Raw genomic sequence first — 13114 nt, forward strand, 5'->3', positions numbered from 1 at the left:
TCCTGGTATTTGTCGTCCTCTCATTCACAAATGTTTTCAGCTGCCAACACTCAAACAATGGATAGTCAAGCTAGTAATATAATAATGATAACGGTGATGATACTGCTTATCAAGTCCTTACTATATGCCAGGCTGTAATTTGCAATGCATGTTTGCAATGCATTCTGCCACTGAAGTCTCACAACCCCACTTTGCAGATGAAGAAACTGAAGTTTAAGAAGCTTACGCCATTTGCCCAAAGTCTACACAATCAGTGGCAGAGCCGTGACTGGCGCTGGACCTGCCTTACTCCAAAGCCCACACTGTTAGGTCCTCTCAGAAAATAATCACTCTCAGAAAAGATCCTACAAAATTTAAAGTCTCAGGGCCTCTGTTTGTGGCCCTGGCCACAGCCTCATAAACTTACAGCACTCACTTGACCAAACGTGGACCCTGGGCAGGGGCAGAATGTGGTCTTGGGACCCAGACAGGGCTTGGGGTCATCCTCAGCAAACTTTCTGAGCTAGTGGAGATGCTAAAAGATGATGTATGAACACCCTCAATCCTCAGACCACTCTCCCTTCGTGCTCCTTTGGAAACAGAATTTGCCTGCTCTTGTGCATCACGGTCTGGCTCTGGCCCCTCAACTCCTCCTGTAGCTTCCATTGCCCCTTTTCTGGTTTACATCTGCTCCCTGGTTAGGGAGGAGTTAGGAATGCAATAGCAGGCGTAACAAGCCTGAAAGACCACACTCATATCTGTCACTTCTAGTTGTCCTGAGATCGCTGCTATACCATCTTGCCTGCCAGGATTTGTGACAAGGTAATGGCAGTCAGAGGCAGGAGTGGTCTGTAACCCTCAGTTTAGCTCTACCCCCATTTCCATAGTTCTACCACTGGAATGATGGTCTCTGTGAGGATGCATTCTTAGCCCTGCCCGTCTCTAGTTTTTACTGTTCTTTCTGTCTTCTAAATCAGAGCTCTGGCTGTGCACTTTTCCTTTTCTAATACTTAACACATGGGCGAGACCAATAAGAATTTTCTTGGTAAATCAGAAAGAAAGAGTGGAAGAGGAAGGGAGAGTATAGAAGGAGAAACTCCTTATCAGAAAGGGGATATAAAATTTGGGGAAATCTGTGGAATGAATTGAAACCAGAGAGATATAAAAGCCTTGCAAGGGACTTTAATTTCTGCGATAGACCTTATCAAGATGAACAGAACTCTGCAAAGAGAAAGGAATATTTATAAACATTGAGTGGACACATAGGAGAAAAAAAAATGTCTCCTTATAAAGAGAGAAGAGGAATTCTGGTTATGTGGAGTGTTTTGGTGAGTTCCCAAGTTAGGTGTCATTTTTATTGTGGTGCCAACATTCACATGTCGTGAGCTTCATACAATGAGCACACATGACCTCTTGGAGTGAGTCCGTGGGACTGTGGGCTGTGTGCCTGTACCACATAATGAAAAAAATGTGCATCCCAAGATAGTGGGGTTGGAGTGGAGGCGGGTGGGGAAGGGGGCAGGAGAAACCTGATTAAAGAGAGGCAGATGTGACAGTTGGGAAGAGGACCCGTATCTGGCTCACCGCAAAACTCAGTCCATGGGGGCTTCCCTGGTGGCGTAGTGGTTGAGAAGTCTGCCTGCCAATGCAGGGGACACGGGTTCGGGCCCTGGTCTGGGAGGATCCCACATGCCGCGGAGCGACTGGGCCCGTGAGCCACAACTACTGAGCCTGCGCGTCTGGAGCCTGTGCTCCGCAACGGGAGAGGCCGCGATAGCGAGAGGCCCGCGCACCGCGTTGAAGAGTGGCCCCCCTTCGCCGCAACTGGAGAAAGCCCTCACAGAGAAACGAAGACCCAACACAGCCAAAAATAAATAAATAAACAAACAAACAAACAAACAAACCAAAAACAAAAAAACAAAAACTCAGTCCATGAGTCTTTCTTAAGAAACAGCCACAGTGTATTTCTGAAAGTGTATGGAATTCCATGGCATGGAAATCATGGGTTAAACTAAAATCGAACATTTTGTGTCTGTGGTACAATTGTTCCCCTTTTCCTGGCATTGTGCTCTGTTGAAAAGGAAAATCCATATTAAACGTATTTTGAAATAGCCTTATGTAAGTATGGCAGTTTAGTTATTGCAGGGTAGCTTTAAATCCTGCTTCAAATTTTAATAACCCTGGGCTGAGATTTGAGATTATTGAAGTGTGATGTTTGTACTTTCAAGGCTGTTATCAGGACTAGTTTTGAGAAGACAATAGAAGTTCTTTGTGGGCTATAACTCCAAGGAGAACTGGGATAATGATGTCACAGGTTTCGTCACCCTATGGATGCCAAATTTTCCTGAAATGCTACTTCTTATCTAGGGACCTCAGATCCTCTACAGGGATTATCTGGGGTGAATGGAGAAGCCAAGACCCACACAGGGAAGGGACTTAACTGAGGTAACCCAGTGAGTCACTAGTAACAGGAACAAAGACCCTCCACTAGAAGGGAGGGAGTTGGTTTAGTGCCAAGTACAACCCCTCTTTATCCTACTTTGCCTGAAAGCATGGGGTACTGAAATCTGAAACTTGTCAGAAAATTCATTCCCCAATGAATTCATTCCCCAATGAATGGTTTAACTTTCTGTCAACACTTGGCTGAAACACTTGGCAAAGTAATTTTATTTTACATTATGAATGTAAATATTCCATTCTTGGTTTCATTTCCGTTTCTGTGGAGGCTTCTATTAATGACCCAGTATGAATGATGGCCCAAAGATCTAAAATGGGTTTTATTAGGAACCAGCTGGTGTGTGGGGTTGGGTTTAGTAGTAAGCTGGATGTTAATTGAAATAAATTAGTTCCTGTTATTTGGAATAGTGCAAGCCATTGTGAAAATTTGCCTTTGATGCGCCGCCTTTTTCTTCATTTGTCTCTCAATTCCCTTTGTCCAGTTTGGGGTGCCCATAATCCTGCTTCCTTGTCACCCCTGCCTTCTCTCCTCGCCTACTCCCCATCAGCATAAAAAAGGACTTTGGCTTTCATTCTCTCCCAGGGGCCTGTTTTCTGGGACTGGCTAATCTAATAAGGTAATTTGTGTCCATTTTCAAGAACAGATTGCAACGTGTAACTGTGTTATATTTCTTGAGAAACATTCCTATTGACACCAGAACTTCCCAGAGCTTAAAGGTGGAAATTCCAAGCGCCTTAGCAGGCTGGAGGAGAAGCAGCTGTATTTCCGTGATTCTGAGAATCCGTAGTTGCAAGGCACACCCTGGATTTGATATCAACATGGTGGGTGGGGCAAACAACCGCATCCTATTAAATGTACACATGTTCTTTCTTTTACTCACTGATTATAGCCTACATTTATTGACGTAATTACATTCCCCCTTCTTCACCGTGTAAAGGAGGAAAGACTTTAGCTCTGCACTCCTAGGTTCTATAGCTGGGTCTACGAACTGAAAATAAACTGAAAATAGGCAGATTAACAGGAGAAAAGGTCTACAAATTTATTAATTTTTAATATTATGTGCATGGGGCATCGCAAGAAATAAGTGTATGTACCTGAGATGAACCAGCCAGACATTTTCTTCTTTCTTATTTGAATGAGTAAACATCAGCAGGGCAGAGGACCCTCTGATGGTGTGCTTATCACGTATGTTTATGCATGTGTATTATTCTCTTGATTATAGGGAAGTTGACTAGTCTCCCAAATGAATGTTTAGGCGTTTTAAAATGTTTATTCATGCACTTTAGTTTTAAAAATTCATTTGTAAATGAGTTTATCATATGCAAAAATATTAACCTTTTGTTCGTTTTATGTTACTGAAAAAAAACACTCTTGTTTTCCGAACTGGGTCTGTTCTCATAAAGTCTTAAGACTTTAGCTTTAATTGGTTTCTAGTTTTCATTATAGAAGATTTAGAAACGTAGAAGGAAATTTTACAATTGCCATATTTTTAATATATGCTTTGGAGGCTGCCTGGGTTTTACCACACTTGAAATAAATCTGCTGAATCTGTCTTGAGACACATTCAGTTCTCTAGAGAAAATGGCTAGATAGGCATCATGCTTCATCTCAGAATGAAATGTAACTTTTCTCCTGGAACAAGTGACTTTCATGGTATTTTACAGAAGTAACCCCATCCCCTCCCCCCCCCCCCCAACTCAACTTGTTGCATTTCAGCTCTGAAATAAATTCTTAGGAAGAAATACCTTGATTCTTGAAGCTTTCATCGTTGGTTCTTGGCTTCTCTGGTTGAACCAAATAGTACTTCTTTGGTTGGTTCTCAATGATGTCAAACATTCAAACCTGGGCACATGTGAGATTTGAGATTTAAAAAAAAAACATTTTTTTAAATGAAAGAACTTAATTCATATATATGTTCCTGGCTTTGAACTTCAGGAAAATTATTGTACTGCTTGGGTGGCTTGAAAAATTCTTGGCCCTGGGCATTTTAACTATAATCGCTTAGAAACGCACAACCTGTTATGTCTTATCCCCTGACTACAGTCGTTTGCTTTATGATGACTGAACTATCCATGCAGAACTCTGCATGTGGCTGTGCTTTCAGAGTACCTTTCTAGAGCTAAATCAGATGATGTGAATGGAAAACTCTCTATGAGAAAATATAAATAACCTCCTAAGCTAATGATCGTTTACTTTAAGCCTTAAAGCATCTATTTGATATTTTCTGAGTTAGCACTTATTTTACTCTAAATTTTTAAGGGGGTAATTTCTGATATAAATCATTTTAGAAACTTTAGGAACTTTAAAACTTTCAACTGAGCCAAGAGATTATTTTTCGCCTTCTTAAATTGGTCTCATTGTGCTCATTTATAAAATGAAAAATTTGGATGCACTAATCCCTAAGAGTCATTCCAACTCCAGCATTTGATCCTTCTGTGGTTCTATCAAGAAAATTGTATATGAATTAATAGTCCAGTGGGTTTCATTTAATATGGAAATGTGTGTACAGGGTTTGAATCACACTGCTGGGTTCAAAGCTCAACTCAGCCACTTAGTAGCCGAGTGATCTTGGGCAAGTTACTTCACTTCTTTTCCTTTAGCTCTATATTTGAAAACTGGAGATAATAATAAGACCTAGGGTTATTATGAGCATTAAATAAACGAATACATGTGATGTGCTTAGAACAGTGACTGGCACATAGTAATGTTAGTTATTATTAATTGTTCATCTTCTTGACAGAACAATTTGTTTTATTTCAATGTTTGCTTGGAATTAAACATACTAAAAGGTACAACAAGGCATTTCATGTTTGTTTGCCATATTTTGTGGGAAGAGTATTACCTTTATTTTGCAAGGTAGTTCAAGAATTCCTTTATACATTTACTTTTTTTTCCACAAATATAGAATTATAGAACTATTTAATATTTGTGTTTGATGGGACTTTTGAAACCATCAAGACTGAAAATTTTCTTTTCTTTCTTTTTTTTTGACAATGTTTTAGTTTTTTAATGAACATTTTTTACCCAGCTTTATTGAGGTATAATTGACCAAAAAAAAGCATATATTTAAGGTAAACGGGATGATTTAATATATGTATATAGTGTGAAATGATTACCACACCAAGCTAATTAACACATCCATAATCTCACGTAGTCACCATTTTGTGTGTGTGTGGTGACAACACTTAAGATCTACTCTCTTAGCAAATTTCAAAGTATCCAATGTGTAAAATTATTTTTCAATAAGACATTTTAATTTTTTGCTTCATTTAAAAAAATAGTACAGTAAACCAATTTTAATTCATATACTCTTATTTTTAATCCACTGAATATATTTTTATCAGGACCAATTATTTTATGTAAATGACTTGACTTCTTGTCCACATCATAATTTACTTCTTTAAAAAATAAAAATTGTATATATTTAAGGTGTACAGCATGATGTTTTGGTATACAGATAACATATGGTTTTCTTGGTGATGAGAGCACCTGACAGCTACTCTCTTAATCAAGTTTCCAGTATATAATATAGTATTATCAACTATAGTCACCATGCTGTACATTAGATCCTCAGAACTTATTCATCTTATAACTGAAAGTTAATACTCTTTGACCAAGATCTCCCCCTACACAGGAATCTTAGAATTCCTTGGAGATGATTTGAAGGTCATCCTCAAGTCCATGCAGGATGGGTGAGGAAGGGTGGGTCTCCATGGTCACACCTAATTTCCCAGAAAGGCCTTGCTTCCATCTACTTTGTATATTGCAATTCCTGATAAGAATTAATCTTATTTTGCACATATCCTCATTTTACAGATGAAGAAACTGAACCCCAACAAGGTATAGTGATACGCCCAGGGACACATAGCAGGTTAATAGCAGACCAGAAATAAACCCCAGGTTTCCAGGTGCCCAACAGACCGCATTCTATACCATGCTGCCATGGAAACTTCCAAACGGATTAAAGTAAACACAAACTCTCACAGAACAACCAGAAAACCCCTGAGTATCTCTAGGAAACCAGCACATTTTTGCTAAATAGGGTTTTCCTCCACTTGATAAAAGCAGTAAAGACTAAACCAAGGGAACTAGAATTTAAAAGTGAAAATCTATAGAAAGATGAATAATTGCTTTTTAAAGGAAGCATCCCAAGGGCCAAATAATTCAAATGTGTCAGGCACCATGGGATTCAGGGATGAAAAGTTCCCTACAGTTCTAAAGCAAGCATTATAATTTGAAGTTTCCTGACAGTTTTTGAAAGAAGAGAAATACCTTTCTTTTCCGGGCCAAATGCCAAGTTAGGTAATTACCCCTTGCCCACTTTCTTTCCCCAGGCTGTTTTAATTAGATAAGAATTCTGCCTTCATTTCCTTTCGTAAACTGAGTTGTGACGTTGCCACATGTCTTTCAAAGGCTGTTAATGCCCTTGTTTGCTGAACACTTTTCCCTTCAGAATGGAAAAGATTTTGCCGTAAGTACTTGGCTCGCTTCAGGGTACAAAATGCTTTCCAAGGGTTAGGAAATACTAGATCCCTCAGCTTCCAACACTAGATCTTTCAGCTTCAATTCTGCTCCAGAGACCCAGAGAGAAATCAATAAGCCATACCTTCCCTGCTAGTCCTGGTATGTCTGGCAGACGTTAAGGGGAAAAGCTTTAATAAATTGCTCAAGAAACAATGTTAACTAGAGCGAAGCCTAACCGTCAATTCCACACTCCACACCCTCTCCCCTCCTCCTTGAAAAACTGCCCAAAGAAACAGTGGATCCGTAGAGTCACAGAAGACATGTAATCCATTGACCTCACCCTCTTCTCAACAGCATGACTTTTCCACAACAGCAAAACGGCAGTGCGCATGTAAGCAGGGCCTCGTACTAAGAAAGAACGGGGTTCTAGTACCAACCACCCTATAACAGCAAGGTTATTTTAGGCAAGTTACTCAATTTCACAAAGCCTCTTTCCTCAGGCTTACATATTTTTTCACTTAAAATATCTTGGAACTGACCCATATCAGCACATGTGATCCACTTTATTATAATTTTTTTAATGGCTACACAGCATTGCATTATATAGCTGGACCATTATTTAACTACTGATGGACATTTAGGCTGCTTTCAATCTTTTGCTCTGGGAGGCAATGCCGCAGTGTGGATGGACCATCGCACACACAGGAATACGCCTCTGTAAGATACACTTTTATAAGTAGAGGTGGTGGGTAAAAAGATCTCTGTCTTTGAAAGTTGGGTAGACAGTGCCGAATTGTTCTGCATTGTGGTTGTCCCTGTATATTCTCACCAGCAGTGCCTGCCAGTGCTGTTTCCCATGGAAATCTTGTGAAACTGTTGGGTAAAAATAGCATCTCATAGTAGTTTTATATTCTCTTGTCACGACTAAGGGTGAGCAACCTTTCACATTTTAAAGAACCATCTTTATTTCCCTTTCTGTAACCGTCAAGTCTTGTGCATTTTCTCTTCGGTGTTGGATTTCTTCTTATTAAAGTATAAGAACTGTTTATGTGGACTTCCCTGGTGGCACAGTGGTTAGGAATCCGCCTGCCAATGCAGGGGACACAGGTTCGAGCCCTGGTCCGGGAAGACCCCACATGCCATGGAGCAACTAAGCCCGTGTGCCACAACTACCGAGCCTGTGCTCTAGAGCCCGCGAGCCACAACTACTGAGCCCACGTGCCACAACTACTGAAGCCCGTGTGCCTTGTGTCCGTGCTCCACAGCAAGAGAAGCCACTGCGATTAGAAGCCTGCGCACCCCAACAAAGAGTAGCCCCTGCTCACCACAACTAGAGAAAGCCTGCGTGCAGCAACGAAGACCCAACGCAGCCAAAAATAAATAAATACATTTATTTTTTTAAAAAAAAGAACTGTTTATGTACATGAAAAATAGTCTTTTGTCTGTTGTATGAATTGCCAGTATATATATATATAAAATATATATATAGGATTTTTAAAATATCATATTTAGAAAGTCTTTCTCATTCTGAAATTAAAAATTAAAATCTCCCAACTTTCTTCAGAATATTTGTGACTTCAATTTTCACATTCAAATATTTGATCCATCTGAAATTTATTTTATTTTAAGCTGTGAAGTGGGGCTCTAATTTTATTTTATTTTATTTGTTATTTTATTTTTCTAGGTGGCCACCTTGTTGTTGCAAATCACTTATTAAATAATACATTAATCTCCAACTGACTTTATCATAGTCTAAATTTCTGTACATATTTTAACATATGGTTGGACTTACTACACTGTTTTACTGATTCTTTGTCTTTTGCAAAGAAAACATTGTTTTAACAATTAGAATGTTTAATACCTGATAGAGTATCTAATAATAATATCTTCTAATTTTTCGAAGAATTTTCCTAGCTAATCTTGCTTATTTACTTTCTCATATGAAGAATTCACTTATCTAGTCCCTCCCCTTACAACAAAATTAATTAGTTTTTTAGGGAGGGGAGTGCATTGAATTTATAATTTTTAAAGAAAGACTATATATTTATGATGTTGAAACTTTTAATTCAAGAATATGGTACGTCTTTCCATTTAACTATTTTTGTGTCCCTCAGTAGAAGCTGTCAAAAAGTGGAGATAATATGAAGAGGGGTAATAATGATACCTACCTCAAAGAGTTTTTGTAAGGATTAAATGAAGATAATACACAGTGCCTGGCCCTTCACATGCTCAAAAAATATAATATATGACAAATGCACACTTTATTGCCATACCCTGGAGTGACTAATCTATTAAGATAAATTAGTCTCTCAATAATCTGAAATTTCCATGATTATGACTCATACTTGGCTCCACCCTGAAATAGAAATGATTCCCCTGTCTTTGTCATTCTTCCCTCTGTCCTACTCACCTCTGTGGCAGGTTTTGTAAGGTGACTAGAAGTCCCACTGTGGGCATCTGTGGCATCCTTGTTGGATATGAGTTAACTAAACAGGTTATGGCTGCCGGCTTATCCAAGGAGGTATCAGGTCACCCAGGCAGAGGTGACTGGATAGGACTTGCATTTTACATCTCTCCTGACAACTGTGTGCAGGATGAAGAAAATATTGCCAAATACTATATAGATTTTATTTCTGTTTTGAAGGTACAGAATCTCCCTCCATAGGATAGTAGAGGATTTGATTAAGATTGCTCAGCTGTCAATAAAATGGAGGGTCTTATTATCATCTTCTGATATTTGGTGCTCCATATCCATGTATTTTATACACCTTTATGGCACACTCATTTTATGCTCGATATTGAGCTTAAAGTTTTATTTGTTTTAGCATGTTTAATCTTCACAAGTGGGTATCGTCATCCCATTTTCCAGATAAAATAACAGGGTCAAGTTTACAGATCTAGCAACTGACAAAACTGATACCAGAGATTTGTTTATCCGAAGTCTGTGCTATTAACCACAATGCTTAATTTAGCAGAGTTTGAACAAGTTAAACAAAATCAACTGTAAAATAAATTGAAATACCATTTGACTGCATGTCTGAGCATGCTCCTTCATCTGGAACGGAAGCATTGTCATGTTAGGTATTATTAGTGTAGGTATTCTTTTTGTTAATAAAATCACACCTCAGCTGAGGGGTACAGTGCCTGGTCCTTCTTGAAAATAAACCTGAAAAAGTCCTGGGGGAAATTAATGATCTTTTTAGCTGCATTTGCTTTCAGGGAACAAGATTTACATCTTCATGTGATCTGAATGTGCCATAGAAACAAGACCAAGGAGGACTCTATTCAATTATTTGTCTTCCTTTTCCTAATGCCTTAATTTGATACGAAATTCATTTGTGTCACACCTCCACTTGGCCTTTCCCAGGTAACCTATCCAACATCTAAGAAATATTTCAGCAAATAAGAAAGATGGTCCACCGAATTACTTATTCCCTGGGGGGAAAAGCATGTGACCGGTGAATCAGGGGAAATTGACTGCCCAGGGAAGAGCACACTCAAGGCATTTCAGCATGAGTCACAGGACATAGGACTGTCCCATGATCAAAAAAGGTGAATGAACAAAGCCAGAGTTCCTTTTATAGTTTCCATCGATGTGATCAGCTTAGGCTTGTTTCTACGCAGGCTGCTTAGGCTTGTCATGGCAAAGAATGAGGGATCATCACTAAAGCATACAGAAGAATGCTCTGTCAGAGAGGAGACTCCTTCCAGGTGTGGAGGGCCCAGAGCTGGGGGACCACCATTGAGTGAGAAGGTCAGCATTGATGAAATCCCACAGGAGGAAAGGCCTAGAGTCCGGGAGCAGTGGGAGTGGAGATCCACATGGTCACAGCACTGGCAGGAGATGCTGGCTGGACTAAGTGTCAGAGGACCTCCGTCCTAGAATAACTGGGGTGATCAAGTCTGGGACTTGGTCCTGGAGGAACTGGAGTATTTGGCATTTTAGCAAGGCAGGTTCTCAGGTGAAATTAATACCAACTGGGTTGTAAGGGGAAAACCTGTTCCTAGGAGCTATATGTGAGTCTTCAGGAGGCCCTCTGCTTGGCACATAGGAGCCATTCAACTAAGTATTTGTGGAGTGATTATGAGTGTTAAAGCAGAAACCCTGTTTCTGAATGTAGGACGCATGGTGCCAGCAGGTCTCTGAGTGGAATTGACCTGATGCTGGGTCACCTGTACAGTGACTAAGGACGTGGTTATCCCAGAGCCTAGGGTGGGACTGAACATGCAGGTGGTGGTCGAGGGTCCAGGTGGGGGAAATTAGGAGGATGAGGAGTAGGCAGGCAGTTTCTTACCCATTCTTTGACAGCTTTACATTGTTATTAGGTCTTCACTTTTGATCAAATACACTGTCTTAGCCCTTTTGGGCTGAGATAACAAAAATGCTTCGTAGTTGATAAACAACAGAAGTTTATTTCTCATAGTCCCAGAGGCAGCGAAGTCCAAGATAAAGGCGCTGGCAAATTTGGTATCTGGTGAGGACTCTCTTCCTGGTTTAGAGATGACCATCTTTTCGTTGTGTCCTCACATGGGGGAGGGGACAAGGGCTCTCTCTGGAGCTTCTTTTATAATATAAGGGCACTAATCTCATCCATGAGAGCTCTTTCCTCATGACTTAATCAACTCCCAAAGACCCTGCCTCCAATTACCAACATATTAAGGATTAGATTTCAACATATGAATGTGTGTGGAGGGCACATACTGAAATGGTCTGCACTTTTGATCAAATACGTCGAAAAATTTTGCCAGTTTCCTCAGTTTCCATGGAGCCAAGGTGGTGGACGCTTTTAGGTAAGTCACATGCCCCAAATACCCAGGGTTCATGATCTTTGGAGTTACCATTCAGTTTCACTTAACTGCTTGTTATGTGACTGTCACTGGGGTAGGTCCACCATAGACAGTAGCTCTGCTCCTCTACGTATTCCTTAAAGGTAGATGGTCTTGGATCCACTTTACAGCTGCGAAACCTGAGGATTAAGTTGCATGTTAAGCCGAAGGCTACATAGACAGGAAATGTAGTGTCAGGCTCAGAATCCACCATCTTTCCCCAAACCTCTGTGACATGGTCCTTTCCCTAGACCAGTGCTGCTCAAACTTTCATGTGCAGATGGATTACTGAGTTAGAATGAAGATTCTGGTTCAGATTCTGAGATGGAGACCAAGACTCTGCCTTTCTAATGAGCTCCCTTGTGATGCTGGTGCTGTTGGTCTCTGAACCACACAGTGAGGAGAAAAGGTCTAGAGTGGGGGTGGCTGGATAGTAAATATTTTCGGCTCCGTGGCCCACGTGGTCTCTGTCACATCTATGCTGCTCTGCCAGGATACTGTGAAAGTAGCCATCGACAATACGTAAAGAAATGAACGTGGCTGTGTTCCAATAACCTTTATTTATGGAGACTGACACGAATTTCACATAATTTTCATATGTCACAAAGTACTATTTTTCCTTTGATTTGCTTTCAACCGTGTAAAAATGTGACAAACATGATCAGCTCATAGGCCATTGTTTCCTGTCTCCCATTCAGTCTAGAAATGTAATGGCTTTGCTCTGACAGAGGTGAAGAACTTACCAAGGAGGATGGTCCAGGGTCTGAGGTTTTCGGAGATTGATGGCAACCGCAAGAGTTGGCAGATGGGCAGCTGAGATGGGAGAGCAAAGGCCTTGGAAGTCAGATCCACCTCTGTCACAGGCCTTGTCACTTTCAGTGAAAAGCCTTTAAATCTTAGTGTCCTAGTTTCCTCACGTGCAAAGTGGGACTAAAAAGAGTCGGGTTATTGTGAAGACACAAAGAAATGAACTAATGCACAGAAAGCTTTTGTGATACCCGGCAGAGATGAATTACGATGTTAGAATTCCAATGTTAGCATCAATGACTGAAACAGGATGTGAGGACAAGAACCTACCAGAATCTGACTGGACCTCAGAGCCGATCAGCTCAGATTACGTGAGAGAGAATTTGCTGATCACACTGTAGGTACAAACAGCCATCCAATTTTGAGGAAAACACATTGAGGAAGCAAGAACTAAGTACAGTTTTCTAAAGTGGGGGTGAGGTCAATGCAGAGCCCGTATGGAGATGTCTATTTAAGACAGACAAGGGAAACCCTCCAGAGGACTGTTGGCATGGTTGGTATTAATTTAATAATAACAATTAATAGCTGATACAGCATTCACCATGTGGTTGGTAATATTCTAGTGTTTTATAAGCAGTA

This window comes from Eschrichtius robustus, chromosome 9 (assembly GCF_028021215.1).
Source record: "Eschrichtius robustus isolate mEscRob2 chromosome 9, mEscRob2.pri, whole genome shotgun sequence".
Classification (NCBI taxonomy): domain Eukaryota; kingdom Metazoa; phylum Chordata; class Mammalia; order Artiodactyla; family Eschrichtiidae; genus Eschrichtius; species Eschrichtius robustus.